The sequence below is a fragment of the Tachyglossus aculeatus genome, chromosome X4 (assembly GCF_015852505.1).
Source record: "Tachyglossus aculeatus isolate mTacAcu1 chromosome X4, mTacAcu1.pri, whole genome shotgun sequence".
NCBI classification, from domain to species: Eukaryota; Metazoa; Chordata; class Mammalia; order Monotremata; family Tachyglossidae; genus Tachyglossus; species Tachyglossus aculeatus.
This window is the reverse complement of record NC_052098.1, coordinates 41236862-41257018: the sequence shown is the minus strand read 5'-3', so window position 1 is coordinate 41257018 and position 20157 is coordinate 41236862.

Here is a 20157-nt window from a genome sequence, read left to right as displayed (position 1 = left end):
ACATTGCTAACACTGCCCTAGAAACAGACCTGGTAAAGAGGTTTCAGAAAACCTCAAGTGTCTCCCTCTTCTGTAACATTCTTTTTTCTCATTCAAGTTGGGAAGCAGTTTGGCCTAGTGGAAAGAACAAGGCCATGTGAGTCAGAGGGTCTGTGCTTGAATCCTGGCTTCACTACTTTCTCTGTATTTATATAAGAGCACATGTTTGAACCTCGGCTCCCCAGCCAAATGACCCTCCGAATAACAGAGTAGCAGAAACTGAAGTGGGAAGTGTGGGATGTGGGCCATTGTACTGACCGGACCCCTCACATGGACCCACCTGCATCTCCCAATCACATGTTGGCAGCACATAAAGGGTGGGGTCAGTGTCATTTGTGCCTATGTGATGTGGCCTTGAGGAGAGTTCCAGAAACCTATCTCCATTTTTAGTTCCTGTTTCTTCTGTGACTGCTTCTTCTTATTCTGGAGTCTGAATCTTGTTGTATGACAGGGGCAAAAGATGTGGGGGAAAGTGAAGAAAACGGGACAGGGAAAGGTGTCAGGGCAAGGTCTGGAGTGGACCAAAACTCTGAGGAGTGTAATAATAATAATGGTATTTGTTAAGCACTTACTATGTGCCAAGCACTGTTCTAAGCTCTGGGGTAGACACAAGGTAATCAGATTGTCCCACATGGGACTCATGGGCTTAATCCCCATTTTACAGATGAGGTAATTGAGGCACAAAGAAATTAATTGGCTTGCCCAAGGTCACACAGCAGACAAGTGGCAGAGCAGGGATTAGAATCCATGTCCTCTTACTCCCAAGCCCATGCTCTTTCCACTGAGCCACGCTGCTTCAGCAAGACATGATAAGCAGTAAATGAGGCTGCTAAAGCAAGCTCAGATCTTTCAGCCGATGCTTTCCATCTTCAGCCCAGCTATAGTTGAAGGATCCTCAATGGGAAGAAGAGGGCTTTTGACCCTACTCCCCCTGACTTCAGTCACCCAGAAGCACATCTTTAAAGATCTCAAATCTCTTCCCTTAAGGAATAGGTAGAAAAATAATTTGTCAGAAACTTCTGTCCAGACCTCGAATTTATGATAAACAGTTTTCAGAGACTAGATTTCCTAAATAGACCAGTCCCACCCCGCTTTCTCCCTCCAGAGGAGTGATACATTAAATGGAAGAGGAGAGCACGCACTTTGTTCCTTTGCTCCCTTGGCCACTTCCCTGCTGAATCACACCAGGCAGCAACAGAGCTGCAAAGTATGGGGTCTTGGCTAATTGTCCTGACTGATGCCACCCTAGAGATGGACCTGGGCAAGAAGAAGTTTCAGAAAACCTCAACTGTTTCCCTCTTCTGTAACACTCTTCTTCTCTAAGTTTTCCCATGATAATAGTGGTCCTTTAAATAGGTGTACACCTTTGTACCTGCAATCCCTGGTCAACTGCACCACACAATCACAGAGGCCAGAAACTGAGCTGGGAAGGGTGGGACCTGGGCTAATGGTAGCCACTGGACACACTAATTGGTATGAACAGCTGCAAAGTATGGGGAAGCAGTGTGGCCTAGTGGAAAGACCACCGTCCTGGGAGTCAAAGGACCTGGGTTCTAATCCTGACTCTGCCACATGTCTGCTGTGCGACTTTAGGTATACCACTTAACTCCTCTGTGCCTCAGTTACCTTATTTATAAAATGGGGATAAAGACTGGAAGCCCTATGTGGGACAGGGACTGTATTATCTTATATCTACCCCAGGGTTTAGTACAGTTCCTGGCACATAATAAGTGCTTAACACAATTTCTCCTCCCTTATTGACACCCATGCCCATCACCCCTGCCAGCTCTTCCGTACACTCAACTCCCTTCTCAGGCCCCCGGTTCCTCCCCCTCCTCCTTCCCTCACCCCCAACGATCTGGCTTCCTACTTCATTAACAAAATTAAATCCATCAGGTCCGACCTCCCCAAAGTCTCTTCCCCCCTTTCTCCATCCCCCCGGCTCTCAACACTCTCTGCTACTCTCCCATCTTTCCCAGCAGTGTCCTCAGAGGAGCTCTCCTCCCTCCACTCAAGTGCTACTCCGGCCACCTGTGCTTCTGACCCCATTCCCTCTCATCTCATGAAATCTCTCGCTCCATCCCTTCTCCCCTCCTTAACTTCCATCTTCGACCACTCACTCTCCACTGGTTCCTTCCCCTCTGCCTTCAAACATGCCCATGTCTCTCCCATCCTAAAAAAACCCTCTCTTGACCCCACCTCACCTTCTAGTTATCGTCCCATATCCCTCCTACCATTCCTTTCCAAACTCCTTGAACGAGTTGTTTACACTCGCTGCCTAGAATTCCTCAACAACAACTCTCTCCTCGACCCCCTCCAGTCTGGCTTCCGTCCCCTACATTCCACAGAAACTGCCCTCTCAAAGGTCACCAATGACCTCCTGCTTGCCAAATCCAACGGCTCCTACTTTGTCCTAATCCTCCTCGACCTCTCAGCAGCCTTCGACACTGTGGACCACCCCCTTCTTCTCAACACGCTATCTGACCTTGGCTTCACAGACTCCGTCCTCTACTGGTTCTCCTCTTACCTCTCCGGTCGTTCTTTCTCAGTCTCTTTTGCAGGCTCCTCCTTCCCCTCCCATCCCCTTACTGGGGGGGTTCCCCAAGGTTCAGTGCTTGGTCCCCTTCTGTTCTCGATCTACACTCACTCCCTTGGTGACCTCATTCGCTCCCACGGCTTCAACTATCATCTCTACGCTGATGACACCCAGATCTGCATCTCCGCCCCTGCTCTCTCCCCCTCTCTCCAGGCTCGCATCTCCTCCTGCCTTCAGGACATCTCCATTTGGATGTCTGCCTGCCACCTAAAGCTCAACATGTCGAAAACTGAACTCCTTGTCTTCCCTCCAAACCTTGCCCTCTCCCTGTCTTTCCCATCTCTGTTGACGGCACTACCAACCTTCCCGTCTCACAAGCCCGCAACCTTGGTGTCATCCTCGACTCCGCTCTTTCATTCACCCCTCACATCCAAGCCATCACCAAAACCTGCCGGTCTCAGCTCCACAACATTGTCAAGATCCACCCTTTCCTCTCCATCCCAACCGCTACCCTGCTCATTCAAGTTCTCATCCTATCCCGTCTGGACTACTGCATCAGCCTTCTCTCTGATCTCCCATCCTCGTGTCTCTCTCCACTTCAATCCATACTTCATGCTGCTGCCCGGATTATCTTTGTCCAGAAACGCTCTGGGCATATCACTCCCCTCCTCAAAAATCTCCAGTGGCTACCAATCAATCTGTGCATCAGGCAGAAACTCCTCACCCTGGGCTTCAAGGCTCTCCATCACCTCGCCCCCTCCTACCTCACCTCCCTTCTCTCCTTCTACAGCCCAGTCCGCACCCTCCGCTCCTCCACCGCTGATCTCCTCACCGTACCTCGCTCTCGCCTGTCCCGCCATCGACCCCCGGCCCACGTCATCCCCCGGGCCTGGAATGCCCTCCCTCTGCCCATCCGCCAAGCTAGCTCTCTTCCTCCCTTCAAGGCCCTGCTGAGAGTTCACCTCCTCCAGGAGGCCTTCCCAGACTGAGCCCCTTCCTTCCTCTCCCCCTCGTCCCCCTCTCCATCCCCCCATCTTACCTCCTTCCCTTCCCCACAGCACCTGTATATATGTATATATGTTTGTACATATTTATTACTCTATTTATTTATTTATTTTATTTGTACATATCTATTCTATTTATTTTATTTTGTTAGTATGTTTGGTTTTGTCTCTGTCTCCCCCTTTTAGACTGTGAGCCCACTGTTGGGTAGGGACTGTCTCTATATGTTGCCAATTTGTACTTCCCAAGCGCTTAGTACAGTGTTCTGCACATAGTAAGCGCTCAATAAATACAATTGATGATGATGATGATGATGATGAAGTGCCATTTTAAAAAAAGAGACCTGGTTAAGCCTATTCTGCCACCCTCTAGTGTGACTTTTTCCCCATTTGCTGTGCTTTATGCTTCTTCTGTAGCTGTTAGGGTTGGAGAATGTGGGTATTCCTGATCATGCACCTATGTCCTGAAGGCATGGACGTGTCTGCAAATGAAAGCCATTTCCTTCCTTCAGCATGATCTGTTTCAGCTCTGTTGTACGTGTGGATTTGGTCCAGACTGAAGGCACTATTTAATTACGTTGTTCAAACCATGGCAGGGGAGGGAGATGGGTGAGCCACACACTAGTGTGGAAGAGTATGACCCCTGGGGGCTGGGGCATATGGTGTTTTTCATTGTAGAGAAAAGAAACAGAGCATGTGCAGCTGATGATCACCCTCCCATACAGCCCAGCTATGGATAGTTTGAGTGGATAGTCAGTGGAGGATTTGGGGGAATTTGGCTATGTTTCCACACGGTTCATACACTCAGCCACACCTAGAGACCATTTGTTCAGGGTCTCAACTCTCTCTTCCTAGAAATGGGACACAAAGGGAATTTGGTCTAGCTCTCATGTGGGAATAGAGTTTTCCATAACCGACCCAAATTTTCTGATCTCTTCTCCCCACTGGAATAGTGGTACTTGATATACAAGCACACTTCTGGGCTTACAATCCCCAGCCACCAACACCTCCGAATAACAAGGTGGGCAGCAAATGAGATGGAAGGGTGGGCTACCCCGTGGGCTTATCCCGACAGCAGAGCAATTTAACTCCTCCTCAAACTCCTCTGCAAACAATTCTATTTCATTCATTCATTAACGAATGAATTCATTAAGGTCTCACCTTCACAACATCGCCAAGATCCGCCCTGTCCTCTCCATCCTAACTGCTACCACGTTAGTATAAACACTCATCCTATCCCGACTGGATTATTGCATCAGCCTCCTTTCTGATCTCCCAACCTCCTGTCTCTCCTCACTTTAGTCTATACCTCACTCTGCTGCCCGGATTATCTTTCTACAGAAACGTTCTGGGCATGTCACCCCCTTCCTCAAAATAATAATAACAATAATAATGATGGCAGCACTGTGTGCCAGCACTGTACTTAAGCACAGGAGTAGATACACTGTAGTAATAATGATAATAATGATGGTATTTGTTTAGCACTTACTATGTGCCAAGCACTGTTCTAAGCACTGGGGTAGATACAGGGTAATCAGGTTGTCCCACATGGGGCTCACAGTTTTAATCCCCATTTTACAGATAACTGAGGCACAGAGAAGTGAAGTGACTTGCCCAAGGTCACACAGCCGGTAAGTGGCAAAGCCAGGATTAGAACTCATGACCTCTGACTCCCAAACCCGTGTTCTTTCCACTAAGCCACACTGCTTCTCCAAATCTCCAGTGGTTGCCTATCAACCTCTGTATCAAGCAAAAACTCCTCACTAGTGGCTTCAAAGCTCACCATCACCTTGCCCCCTCTTACCTCACCTCCCTTTTCTCCTACATCCCAGCCTTTGAAGGGGGGAAGTGTGACTGGTGGATTTGAGGGGGGAGGACATTTCAGGCCAGAAGCAGGACGTGGGGCAGGGGTCGAAGGTGGGACAGGTGAGAATGAGGTCCAGTGAGAGGGTTAGTACCAAAGGAGCAGAGTGTGCAGCAGAGAGGATTGAATTATTTACATATACATATATGTGCATGCACATACATATGCATAAATACACACACATGCATAAGTGACTGAAGGTCTTTTGGTGCCTGTTCAGCTCTGTGGCAGTGAACTGTCAGGGTTGTGTTCTGTCCCTGAGAGCTGGGAAATAACCAGGACACATCACCTGGACTTTTCTTACACCCTCCCCCATCACACCTTGTGGTCAGGAATGGCAAAAAGTCAGGAGGAGGCCCGAGGGGAACCACAACAACCCATCCCGATAACCCACCCGAGTTCTTCCCCACTGCTGCTGCCTAGCAACTTCAGAGTCCCAGCTGGAGATCTAATGACTTGCAGTATGGAGAGTGCCTGCAGCAGAGGGCCTGCTGAGGCAGGGAATGAACCCTCTGAGAAGACACTGGTCTAGGTCCTGATCACTCTGTGTCGTGTGCCTAAATTGTAAGTGTGATGGGCATGGTACCTCAGGGGTTAAAATGAAGGGGCTCATGGCCAGACAGGGCAGAGAATTAACAGTGATCATGTGTGAAGCAAGTAGGGGGAAAGGCCCCTCAGGCAGATGTCATACCTGGGTTCTAGCCCTGGCTCTGCCACTTGCCTGCTGTATGACTTTGGGCAAGGCATTTAATTTCTCTGGGCTTCAGTTTTTTCATCTACAAAATGAGGACTAAATACCTATTCTCCTTTCTTCTTAGACTGTGAACCTCTTGTGGGACAGGGACTGTATCTGATCTGAATAGAGAAGCAGTGTGGCTTAGTGGAAAGAGCACAGGCTTGGTAGTCAGAGGTCGTGGGTTCTAATCCCAGCTCTGCCACTTGTCAGCTGTGTGACTCTGGGCAAGTCACTTAACTTCTCTGTGCCTCAATTACCTCATCTGTAAAATGGGGATTAAGACTGTTAGCCCCACTTGGGACAACCTGATTACCTTGTATCTACCCTAGCGCTTAGAACAGTGCTTGGCACATAGTAAGCGCTAAACAAATACCATCATTATTATCATTATTACTACAGTGTATCTACTCCTGTGCTTAAGTACAGTGCTGGCACACAGTAAACAACCTTGAGCAAGTCACTTCACTTCTTTGGGCCTTGGTTTCCTCGTCTGTCAAATGGGAAATTGATACCTGCCCTCCCTGCTATTTGAACTGTGAGCCTCATGTGGGACAGGGATTGTATCTGTCCTGATTATCTTGTATCTACTCCAGCTCTCAGTACAGAGTTTGGTACATAGTAAGCATTTAACAAATACTGTTGTTATTATTATTATTATTACTATTATCATTACTACTATTCTAGTTGCTGTTGTTACTTGTACCCTGAATGGGGGAATGAGTTTTCATCTGATTAGAAGAATCTGTTGAAGGAGCTGGTCTTCGTCTGATCAGGGATAGGCTGTGAGGACTATGAATCCCTTGTACATTTGGATACGGACTGTTGCCTAGAGAACGTGGCATTTTCAGATAGACCATCGTTGCTCCAGCCAAGGACCTGCCCTTACCAGTGGCCAGTGTCCCCAGCTTTGACTTGACCACTGACCCTCTCCTGAGCAAACACACAGAGACCAAGAGCAGCCAGCAGCAGAAGGGACCTGAGAGAGATTTCACTTCTGTATAACCTTTCAACGGTATATTCTCAAATGCTGTCATCTAGTGAATAAAGCTTGCATTTACTCTCCATATCAGGGTGCCCCTGTAGTTGCTATACAAAACGCTCAAGCAAACTGAGAAAATGAATCCTACAGAAATCCTCTTTGACCTGCCAGGTTAGTCTAGGCCCCACCCTCTCCCTATAACCCCCCTACCATCTTCTCCAGGCCTCCGCCGCTCTAGGCTGAGGAGATGCAGACATCTGTCTGTAGCTTCCATGTTCCCTGAACATGCATAACTGTGGTGAAGGGGCCCTTTTGTTCCCACACTCAGTTACAGACACACACACACACACACGCCCACACAATTAGACACATCAATGGGGTGCAGTGGTTTATTTAGTAAGGCTTGCTGCAAGAACATCTTTTAGCAGTCATTCCACTGTCACTTGTCTTCTATGACATGGCTATTACACACCTCAGTGTGTCAAGAAATATCACTGATCCATTTTAAGAGTAAATCCCTGGTCTTTGTTTGATTCCTTCTGTTTAGATTGTTAATTCTCTGAATTGCCGAACAGAGTAAAAATGAATCTCATTGCTTGCCATGTTCCCAGGGGCCTCTTGAATGTATTGCTTCTGTTGTAATGGCCAACCAAGATAAATGATCTGGTCTCATTATGCGTGGCAGAGCAACAGAACGCCACTGGGTCCAATTCACTACATTTTTACATATCTTTTATATGCTTTTACACTCACAGAGCAAGAAATTTATACACTCAAAGACAGTTAGGGACCTAGACTATATAAATTTTCTCTCCTGTTTTAAGTGGAATTCCAGCCTTGCCCAATGCAGCCTCATCTGATATGCATCTCAGGGTTCTGCAGGCCACAAAGGAGGCCAGATAAAGCACTCTCCCCCTGCTTTCAGAAGAAATAATTTCTACCAAAGGGAAATTCCCAAAAGGTTTCCAATATAGCAGCTGCACATTAGACAGTTAGGAGAAATCAAAAGCAGCTATTCCCGTAAGCTTTTCTTTAAACTAAGGGCCCAGTGCAGCAACACTCCCTCTTCCCCAGGCTGCCTAGGGCAGCAGAGCAAGAATTAGACTTTGGAAGACAAGTTCTGTTCAATAAGTGACACCAAACAAAAACTCCTCACAATCGACTTCAAAGATCAGATCCCACTTTACCTATCTGCTCCCTTCACCTGCTGTCCTCCAAACCGCAGTTTTCACTCTGATTCCCCACTCCTTAAGAACCTCCAGTGGTTGCCTATCAACCTCCACGTCAAGCAGAAACTCCTTACCATCAGCTTTAAAGCACTCAGTCACCTTGCCCACTCCTACCTCACCTTGCTACTCTCCTACTACAACACACCCCACACACTTTGCTCCTCTAAACATAACTTTCTCACTGTGTTTCAGTCTCATCTGTCTCGCCACTAACCTCTCGCCCACATCCTGCCTCTGGCTTGGAACAACTTTCCTCTTCATATCCGACATACAGTTACTCTCTCCACCTTCAAAGCCTTATTGAAGGCACATCTCCTCCAAGAGGCCTTCCCCAACTAAACCATTTCCTCTTCTCCCACTCCTTTCTGCAACACCCTGACTTGCTCCCTTTATTCATCCCCCCTCTCAGCCCCATAGCACTTATGCACATATCTGTAATTTTATTTATTTATACTCATGTCTGTCTTCCCCTCTAGACTCTAAGCTCATTTGGACAAGGAATGTGTCTGTTATATTAATACAGTGCTCTGCACACAGTAAGCACTCAATAAATATGATTGACTGACTGACTCTGTCCAAGCCAAACTTCTAACTATATCTCTCTCTTGCTCATCCATACCTTCAGTCATGCCAATCTTAAGGCTTGGAACTCCCTCCTTCCTCACAGCTCTCCCCACATTCCAATCTCTCCTAAAGTCCCATCTCTTCTATAAAACCTTCCCTGATGAATACCCAGCATCCTGAGTCCTATCATCCCTTCAGCACTACAAACTTATTTCCTCCTTCCTTAACACTCATGTGACTACTACTAATACTACTACTACTAATAATAATAATCGTGGTATTTGTTAAGTGCTCACTATGTTCCAAGCACTGTTCTAAGTGCTGGGGTAGATACAAGGTAATCAGGTCAGACACAGTCCCTGCCCCACATGGGGCTCACTTCATCTGTAAAGTGGGGATTAAGACTGTAACTGAGGCACAGAGAAGTTAAGTGACTTGCCCAAGATCACAAAGCAGACATGCGGCACAGCCAGGATTAGAACCCACAACCTCTGACTCCTATGTCTGTACTCTTTTCACTAGGCAACACTATTTCCCCATCTTTGTATGTTCAATGTATTTACTTTGTCCACTCCAGCTATAATCATTTTTACGCTTGCCTCCCCCACTGAGTGTAAGATCCTTAGGGTCGGGAAAATGGGTCCCTTTATTTTACATTTCCCAACCACCTAGTACAGTGCACCACACCAAGTGGGTGATCATGAAATGCTGGTACTATGTTTACTACAACTACTACTACTATCACTAATTCACTTAGTCTCTGGACACCCTGAGTGCCCTTCTTTAAAGCCAAGACTATGGTTCATGATGCTGGCTGCCATGGGGTTGTGGAAGGGGATAAAGAAATAATCTCAATTCTCCCAGAGGCAGAGGTGAAGCAACTCCATTCTGACACTCTGAGATCATTTTGCTTTGAGCAGCTGGAAACTCTATCAGGCACTGAAGCACTATAGTAGACTGGAAAGAAGCAGAGTGCATTCCCAAACACCCCATGCATTTTCTGGAGAGGGGTTTTGGGAAAGAAAGACACCCCCTTCTAATTACATTTTTGTACAGCCAATAAGGCAAGGTGTTGGTTTTTTTGTATTGTTTTTTTTGTTTTGTTTTGGTATTCATTAAGTGCTAATGTGTGCCAGGCACTGTACTAGTACTAAGCGCTGGGGTAGATAAAAGCTAATCAGGTTGGCCACAGTCCATGTTCCACACAGGGCTCACAGTCTTAATCCCCATTTTATAGATAACTGAGGCACTGAGAAGTGAAGTGACTTGCCCAGGATCACACAGCAGACAAGTGCCAAAGCTGATATTAGAACCCAGGTCCTCTGACTCCCAGGTCCATGCTCTTTCCACTAGGCAACACCGTTTCTCATGTATGGACATGAATGCAAATCATGATCATGATTACAGAAAAGAAATGCCTGCCAAGAAAAATTCAGACTCACATTAATTAGGACAATCAGACCACAGAAACTGAAAGTGATGAAAAATAATGCAATTCCTGTTTAACACAACATTTTTCAGGTAGTAGGGACTACTTATAAACCACCATTTTGGTCCTTATGCCCTCTTGCATGCTTTTAAATCAATAATCAAGCATTTGGATTTCCTTAACCATCTTTCCAGTTTGAAGCAGTTGTACTCCTGGGCCTGAACATATCAAAATGAGCATGGCAGATCATCACAAAGATAGTGAACACAAAACTTATCTTCTGTATGTGGAGAGGCCTTCCACTGTGGAGTTGTACAAGGAACAGAGAGGAGAATTTGGGCCCTCTATTCTCAGCACATTGGGATTAGAAGAGGGAGAGAGGTAGTGGTGGAAAGCCTATCACAGACCCAGCATCAGTCAGGATGTGCCTCCATATGCCTAGAGAAATTCGCACCTTGGGGGCTAGAGTTAAAGAGCTACACCAGGGGATCCTCTTAGAGAAGTCTTGGATTTATGGAAAACTCTTCCCGGGGCCTGAAATGGTTTCCTGGGGCCTGAAATGGTTTAAGTGAACTCTCCTCACTTCGCCCGAGGAGACCCTATCATCTGGAGTGGATCCAGCCTGGCTCCTACTCCACAGTGGTTTCTGTGCAACAGATCCTGCCCACTGAGGCCGGCACCAAACCCTAGCAAATACCTTGGAGCTCATGAACTCTATCAGCATCTCTAAGCTTTCCAGCAACTCAGCATTGTCACCCATGATCAGTAATCAAGATGGAACAGTGGGATGAGATGACCAACAGTGAAAACCTGGAACAGTGAGCTCACAAGTATTAAAGCATCATTCCCAATCAATCAATCAATCATATTTATTGAGCGCTTACTATGTGCAGAGCACCGTACTAAGCACTTGGGAGAATATAATTCAGTAGCCCAGTTTCACTCAGTGGGACAAGTTAATGGAATAGAGGACAGCCAGATTAAAAAAAAACTAAGTGAAATGAGGCACACATGCATGAAGGAAGGATGATAGAAACAAATTAAAAACATAGTGAAGCATGGGCTCACCATAACACATCAGGTATGGTTGGGAGAGAACAGCCAGGGGTGGAGCAGCCTGGTGGTGGGCACTGCACTTAGTACAGTGCTCTGCACACAGTAAGCGCTCAATAAATATGATTGAATGAATGACTGTCGGTAACAGATTGGTGTTTCCAGCCACCCCTGTGTCCAAGCATAAAATTCACCATCAGGGACATCATCTTGATATATGAATGATAAATATCAAAACCAAGCTGATGTCACATTCTGGATGGGGCCAAGGTCCGTGACAGGGGTGCGATTTGCATAAGAGGAGCCTGGTTGCCTTATGGATTTTTGTGGGTATTTTATAAAATCTACCAATCTGGAGGTGAAGGGGTTGAACTATGATCCACTAGGACACCACCTCTCCCTGCCACTCATATGACCCAATCTGATGCTGACCTGGTGCCCGACCCCCACGTACAGCCCGGGAAGTGGAGGTGCTGGTGGTAGCAGCAGCGGCCATTCTCCCTGCCGTGGGGTTCAGCTCCGGGTTCTCTCACTCACGCTTCTGTTTTGGAGGAAACCAACCACACTCGTGTCCCTGGAGGACTGGTCTGCATCCCTGCAGTCAGCTAGGAGGGATCCTTTCTCCCAGGCTTCACATAAAGCCCCGCCTCCCTCTTCCCTGGCATCTCCTCTGCCAGGAAGATCAGGCAACTTAGTGTTTCAAACTATGAAGCCCATCCATGAGTAGCCAATAAAAACCAACCATTTGTCATATCATCTTGAAGGATTTTGCATCAGTAGGGTGCAATAGAGCAAAATGTGCCAACCTTTCATGGAACTTGGGATAGATTTGTCAAGTCCATGGAGGAAATCAGCCTTTCACTCCTGCTCCAAAGGCTGTCATGGCCATCTCTCTTCCAGGCCTTCATGATCTTGCAATCCCAAGTCACCATCTGAATATCAACACTGAAGGGACTCTCCCAGCAAAAATCTTTTCTATAAAAGAAAACATTTATACCACGAAGTAGCAGGACAAGTTGTCATCACTTTATTAGGATCAGACACAGAACTTATTAGCATGAATGAGAGAAGCTGCTGCTGATTCAGACCAGGAGGCACTTATTACATCTATGGAATTAGGCTGGGTAGTGTATCCTGGATTATCTAGTTAGTCCATTGGAAAAGACCTGTGGAAGACTCAAGATTTGTGGCCCAGAAAGTAGAAAAAGGAGAGGAAAAAAAAAGCTAAGCAAAGGAATTAAAAAATGATATACGAAAACTGCAGGGATGGTCACAGTTGACTGTAATTTGGGTGTTTTTTTGGAAGGAAGTGATGTTTGGCCCCCAAATTAGAGTCATACTCTCTAGGCCTTTTTGATCATACCCACAGAAGAACACTAAAGACAGCGTATATTACCATAAAATTCTAGTCTCCCCTAAGTAGAGGAGTCCATAGAGCTTGGGCCTGGGAGTCAGAAGGTCATGGGTTCTAATCCCTGCTCTGCTGCTTGTCTGCTGGGTGACCTTGGGCTAGTCATTTCACTTCTCTGTGCCTCAGTTCCCTCATCTGTAAAATGGAGATTGAGACTGTGAGCCCCATGTGGGACAGGGACTGCGGCCCATGTGATTATATTGTATCTCCCCCAGGGCTTAGAACAGTGTTTGGTACATAGTAAGTGCATAACATGTACAGTGATTATTATTATTATTACCCCGTGTTCCCACCGTGCTCTTTCCAGTAGTGTTGTTTTACTAGTGTTTAGCTAAATGTACCTCCGAAACCCTTTGACAGCACCATTTAGTAGTTGGGGTGGGGGTGGCAGGGCCCTATGGTGACTAGGTCACTAACTTCACACTCAGCTAGACATGCCTCTATGTTGCTAGGGGAAAACGGAAGTTCAGATCACAGACTTATTTAATATGAGAATTGCAGAGGGCATAAATTTAATATGTCCACAAGAGAATTCTCTATCTCCCCACCTGTCCTCCCCCCTGACTTTCCCATTACTGTAGACGGCACCAAAATCTTCCCTGTCCCACAAGCCCATAACCTTGACATTATCCTTGACTCATCTCATTCATTCAACACACATATTCTTATTTGTCACCAAATCCTGTTGGATCAACCTTTACAACTTGCTAAAATCTGCCCTGTCCTCTCCATCCAAACTGCTACCACGTTAATCCAAGCATTTATCATATCCTGCCTTGATTTCTGCATCAGATTGCTGATCTCACTGTGTCCTGTCTCTCCCCACTCCAGTCCACTTTTCACTCTGCTGCCTGGATCATTTTTCTACAGAACTGCTCAGTCCACGTTTTCCCACTCCTCAAGAACCTCCAGTGCTTGACCACCCACTTATGCATCAAACAGAAACTCCTTACCATAGCTTAGTCACCTTACCCTCTTTTACCTCACTGATTTCTTACCATAGCTCAGTCACCTTACCCTCTTTTACCTCACTGATTTCCTACTATAATTCAGCCCACACACTCTGCTCCTGTAATACCAACAAACTCACTGTATCTTGATTTTGTCTATTTCACTACCGACTCCCTCTCCCACATCCTGCCTCTGGTCTGGAACTCCCACTTTCTTTATATAATAATAATAATAATGACATTTTGTTAAGTGTTTACTATGTGCGAAGCACTGTTCTAAGCACTGGGGGGGATACAGGGTGATTTGGTTGTCCCATGTGGGGCTCACAGTCTTAATCCCCATTTTACAGATGAGGGAACTGAGGCTCAGAGAAGTGAAGTGACTTGCCCAAGGTCACACAGCAGACATGTGATGGTGCCGGGATTAGAACCCATGACCTCTGACTCCCAAACCCGGGCTCTTTCCACTGAGCCACACTGCTTCTCCTAAGAAGCAGTCTGTTTATATCTGATAGACTTTCACCCTCCCCACCTTCAAAACCTTATTGAAGGCACATCTCCTCCTAGATGGCCTCCACACCTAAGCCCTCATTTGCTCTTCTTGCACTCCCTACTTCATCATCCTAATACTTGGATTTTAACCCTTTATTTATCCCTCCCTCAGCCCCATAGCACATGCCCGTAAGGTCACTGTGGGCAGGGACCATGTCTACCAACTCTGTTATATTGTACTCTCCCACTTAGTACACTTAGCACTTAGTATCGTGTTCTGCACACAGTAAGTGCTCAATAAATATGATTGATTGACCCAAGGGAGAAATGGAACACGCATGTCCAAATCAATCTATCAATACAGGTATTACATACTACATGCAAAGCACAATAATAATAATAATAATAATAATAATGGCATTCATTAAGCACTTACTATGTGCAAAGCACTGTTCTAAGTGCTGGGGAGTTTACAAGGTGATCAGGTTGTCCCAGGTGGGGCTCACAGTGTTAATCCCCATTTTACAGATGAGGTAACTGAGGCACAGAGAAGTTAAGTGACTTGCCCAAAGTCACACAGCTGACAAGTGGCGGAGCTGGGATTTGAACCGATGACTTCTGACTCCAAAGCCCAGCTCTTTCCACTGAGCCACTAGTACTAAGCATTGGTGTAATTAAAAGGATATCAAGCAAGAAAAACACACTGGCCCAAGGTGGGCTAACAGTCTAAATGGAAGAGCACAGACTCCTAGAACAATCAATCAGTCAGTGGTATTTAATGAGCTCTTACTCTGTGCAGAGATGCTGTACTAAGCACTTGGTAGAGTACAATGCAGTAGTAGACACATTCCCTGCCCACAAGAAGCTTAGAGTCTACAAGGGGAGTTTACAGTCTAGAACAACAGAATAGAATGCAAAGAACAGTGAAAACAGGATACAATTCAACAGTCAAAAACAGCAAGAGCTAAATAGTACTTAGAGGGGTAAACTTCAGTGTCCTCACAATTCTAACCAAAGCCTTGTCAGAGGCAAACAGTCTACATAATCCCTTAGCCATTTACAAGCTTCTAGTAAAATGTAAATTACTTTATTTCCCTATTTGGGGCCATCTGTGTAAAGTTTTACGGACATGAAAATGGTATTGGCTGTGTGGCCTAAAGTATTAACCCTATTTGTGTAATTTATGTTTCTTCGCATATGAACTAGTAAAAAAATATATTTTCAAATGAACCTTTCTCCTTTTGCAACTTAACAAATAGCCCTGTCTGATTTTGTTAACAGACAAAATCAGTGAACTGAGCAAACGTACACCAAATGCTCATAGACTGTACTGTGGTTGAGTCTCAGGATTACTGTAACATACTGGGACTGAATGACCTGTTGTATAATGCAGGAAGAAGAATATGAGTTACTTCAGAGAAAATGATCTAATTTACACCCATGAGCATATACCATTTTAAAAAGTAGGCCATCTTGATCAGCAACCTTGAGTCATTTGATTTTTCTATCCAAATACTCTGAATTAAAAACAAAAAAAAAATCACCGAATGTTCTTTCTTTGCATGTGTTGGGCCATTTTCTTCCCTGGTGTGAACTTTAATGACAGGAGAGGGCAGGAAAGAGCAGGGATAATGAAAGAAGGAATGGGGCAAAGATGGTGTAGGGAGAGGCAGAGAGGAGTAGGCATTCACTCTGGCATTTGTACCCTCATCATTGGATTAAAATATTTCACTTCAATACAGCTTTAGTTATAAAGTTGGGGAAGCACCATCAGTCGGCAGGCCCTCACACACTACCGACACTTGGTATGGGCAGTGGACAGCTGGTTTGCATGTCCATATATTTAAAAGTCCATCTCACCCTCTTGGCCCTTTAGATTTCAGAAGCTATAATCCTTTAGTCTGCTCTGAATAAGACATTAGGAATACAAAATAATTGCATCTCTAAAAGGCCTAATGTCATGATGCTGGGTTGTTGGGAGTGTAGTTTTAATGCTGGTGAGCTGACTCAAACCTCCCTCATCAAAACCAAACTACATTTCAGGAAGATTGGAAGTCATATAGGTGATTAGATGATTTGCAACTGCTTTACCTTGCTGATCTCCTCCTACAACCCAGCTGACATACTCTGCTCCTCTAATACCAACCTACTCCAACCCCACTAAGTAAATATTTTTAAATCATATATTATAATTTATTTATATTACTGCATGCTTCCCCCTCTAGACTGTAAGCTCATTGTGGACAAGGAATGTGTCTGCTAACTCGTAACTCGTATTGTACTCTCCCAAGCACTTAGTTCACTGCTCTGCACATTGTTAGTGCTCAATAAATGCCACTGATTGATAGATTAATTACCCCTTAAGCACTGTGATATTCTCCCTAGCTCCTCAGCACTTATGTGTATATCCGTATACTCTACTATTTCCCCTATTTGTAATTTATTTTAATGTCTGTCTCTCCCTGTAGACTAAGCTCCTTGTGGTCAGGAATCATGCCTACCAACTGTGTTGCATTGTTCTTTCCCAAGAGCTTAGTGCAGTTGTCTACACAAAGTGAGTGCTCAATAAGTATCACTGATGGATAGATTGATAAGACACTAGAACCTAGAGCACAGGCAACATTGAGTGTGGATAGTAGAGCCTCAGAGTGGTTTCTCTGTTCCTTTCCTCATAACAGATTATGTAGGTATACCAACGTCACTGTCCTTCATTGAGGTAGAGAAGCAGCATGGCTCAGTGGAAAGAGCATGGGCTTGGGAGTCAGAGGTCATGGGTTCAAATCCCAGCTCAGCCACTTGTCAGCTGTGTGACCTTGGACAAGTCACTTCACTTCTCTGAGCTTCAGTTCCCTCATCTGTAAAATGGGGATTAAGACTGTGAGCCCCATGTGGGACAACCCGATCACCTTGTATCCCCCCCAGTGCTTAGAACAGAGCTTCTCACATAGTAAGCGCTTAACAAATACCATTGTTATTATTATTATAATTAATAAACGGTTAAACTCCTTGTAGCTGATAAGGGACCATCACTATATGTTGCCGACTTGTACTTCCCAAGTGCTTAGTACAGTGCTCTGCACACAGTAAGCGCTCAATAAATATGATTGAATGAACAAATGAATTTCAGATTTTCTTTATGTAATTTTTGTTCCCAGTCATAGAAGTATTTATAAAATAACCTTACAGACCTACATGGTTCAATACTTTTTCTATCCCCATCCTACCTTTGGGAAGCTGCAAGATGATGCTGAATGAAGGTAGCATTTGTGGGATCTATAGGAACTCTCTCCTGGCCTCTCCATAGAGAATCTGTTAAGTGGCTTGCCTAAGGCCACTAAGCAACTCCATTAGTGCAGACAACAGCACTGAGAATCCCATGACTTCCATTTGAATAAGAGTAGCATATTCTTCCAGGATGGAGAAGCTGAGATATGAAGGATTGCTTAATGGGAAAGACCTAAATTCCCACCGTTCTCCTCTATACTATCCAAGGCTGGGGGTATTCCTTACTGCAAAAGAGGGTGAAAAGAAATAGTTTCCTCCTTAAAGCATTCATTTTTCAGACTTTGAGTCAAGGGTAAGGGCATTATCAAATCTAAAGGGCTCCAAGTAGCTGGAGCAGGAAATGATTTTTAAAATATGAAGATCAGTGTCAGAGCGAGAACAAACCAAATCATTCCTACTGAACTTATACTTAAAAACAACATTTTATGATTCCAGCACAAAGATCTTTCATTGCAGGTGAAGGCATTCCAATGACTTGTAAATACAAGAACCCAGAAGGAAGTGTCTTCTGCACGTAGGCGATAATCATTCTAATCAGTTATGCGATGATCAATGTAGTCCCAGAAAGCAACAACATAAAACACACTTAGAAATAGTATAAACAGTTTATGATTTATGACTCTTGAAAGGAGAAGTATTTCTCAGCAATATGTTACCAAGAGCTAGTTTAAGTCGTAAAAGCTAGAGTACTATATATTTTCTGGCTGTGAAAATTAAAACAATTAATGTCCCTGCAAAATAATCTCAGCCACAAACACAATTTAAAAGCCAGTTGTTCACGACAATTAAATTTCAAACACCAATCTATCTGTACACCCAGAAATTTAAAATGCAACCTCAGAGAGGAACTCTTCAAAATAACACAGGGTATACAGAGTTTTACTTTGTGACATGAATTGAGGCTCAAAAGTTTGATTTTTATGAAAATAAGAACCTCATTCATGCTAATCTAGTACAGCAATTTATCAAAATCAGGCTAGAGGCTAGTTGGAGATTCACATGCCTGATCCCCAGTTTATAAATCTAGGGGTGAAACCTAGAGGTGAATCTTTGGTTTGAAACTTTCAGCACTCGATCAGTGGTATTTACTGAATGCTTAACTGTGTGCAGAGCACTGTATAAAGCCCCTGCAATCAATTCCATGAATATAGACTTAAGCCCATTGTGGGCAGGGAATGTGTCTGTTATATTGTTGTCTGTACTCTCCCAAGCACTTAGTACAGTACCCTATACACAGTAAGCACTCAATACAATTGATTGATATCATTGCTGGAACAAATAATCTGTTTAATTCATAAAGAGTTTTGCCCCCCCCCCCCACTTTCTAGATGCTGTCTATGTGCAGTTTGCATTAAGGTTTATAACCTGTCACCCGGAAAGCTTTACTTACTCCAGCCAAATCAAGATGGATAGCTAAATAGAGAATGATTGCTGAAACAATGCTATGGAATGGGAGAATCTCATTTGTTGGCCACAGGGGCTTGCATCCTCCTGGGATTTGGTCACCCCTCTCCAGGGATAAGTCATCATGGCCCTATTCTAATTGAAACATCTAAAGAGGCAGCAACAGTTCTTGCTGCTAAGAGACTTCCCCAAAGTATTAGCATCATTTTGAACTATGAAGTGTTTATTGGGGGAAGTCCTCCAAGGTGATTGGATGAGCTGCTGCAGTATCTCATGACCTCTTCCACTGTCTAAGTGTTTTAAACTGGTTTAGCTGCAGGCCTAGCGACAAGGGAGTACTGCTGAGGAAGAGGGAGGTGGGATATTCCAGTGAGCCTGACTCTTACTCCCTCCTAGAGAGGCCTTTCTGTCCCCCTCCACCGACACCACCCCAGCTGGAGCCTCCCTTCTTCTCCTCTCTGTCCTCCTTCTGGCTGGCAGTGCGGTCATAATCCCCATGAGGAGCCTGAGCTAGGCGATTTGGTTTGTTATCCTGCTCCTCCTCTCTATCCTGTCAGGAGAATTGTACCAGGAATAACATGGTGCATAGATGTGGGCCCAATGCAAGGAGCTCATGGTCCTCAGGGAACACGTATGTTGTCTGTAGCCCACTGGGTATCCAGTTAGATAAAAACAGACAGCAGGAGATGCCAGGAGCCCGGATAATCCACCAACTGGATAATTAGGTGGTTCTGGCAAATAATATCTACCTCTGGTGGATAGTTACATGTCAGGTCAAATAATGTCTTACCTCTAGTGGATAGTTCATACATTCATTCATTCAATCATATTTATTGAGCACTTACTGCATGCAGAGCACTGTACTAAGCGCTTGGGAAGTACAAGTCGGCAGCATATAGAGACAGTCCCTAACCAACAATGGGCTCACAGTCTAGAAGGATAAAAAATGTCAGGTCAGGCAAGATCAGAATCAGTTTTACATAGTGACCAGCATTCACAACTTTCCCTTTACCAGGGCAAGGGAGAGCTGCAAAATCTTCCAGTTAAAAAAACTCTTACAAAATTGAGCGTCATTGTCTTTTTAATGATCGTGGCCACAGTTTGTCCACCTAACTAGGGAGATGGGTTAACCTAATAAAGAATTTCCCCTGAGTTTAAAAATGAAACCAAAAAAATTGAAATAAA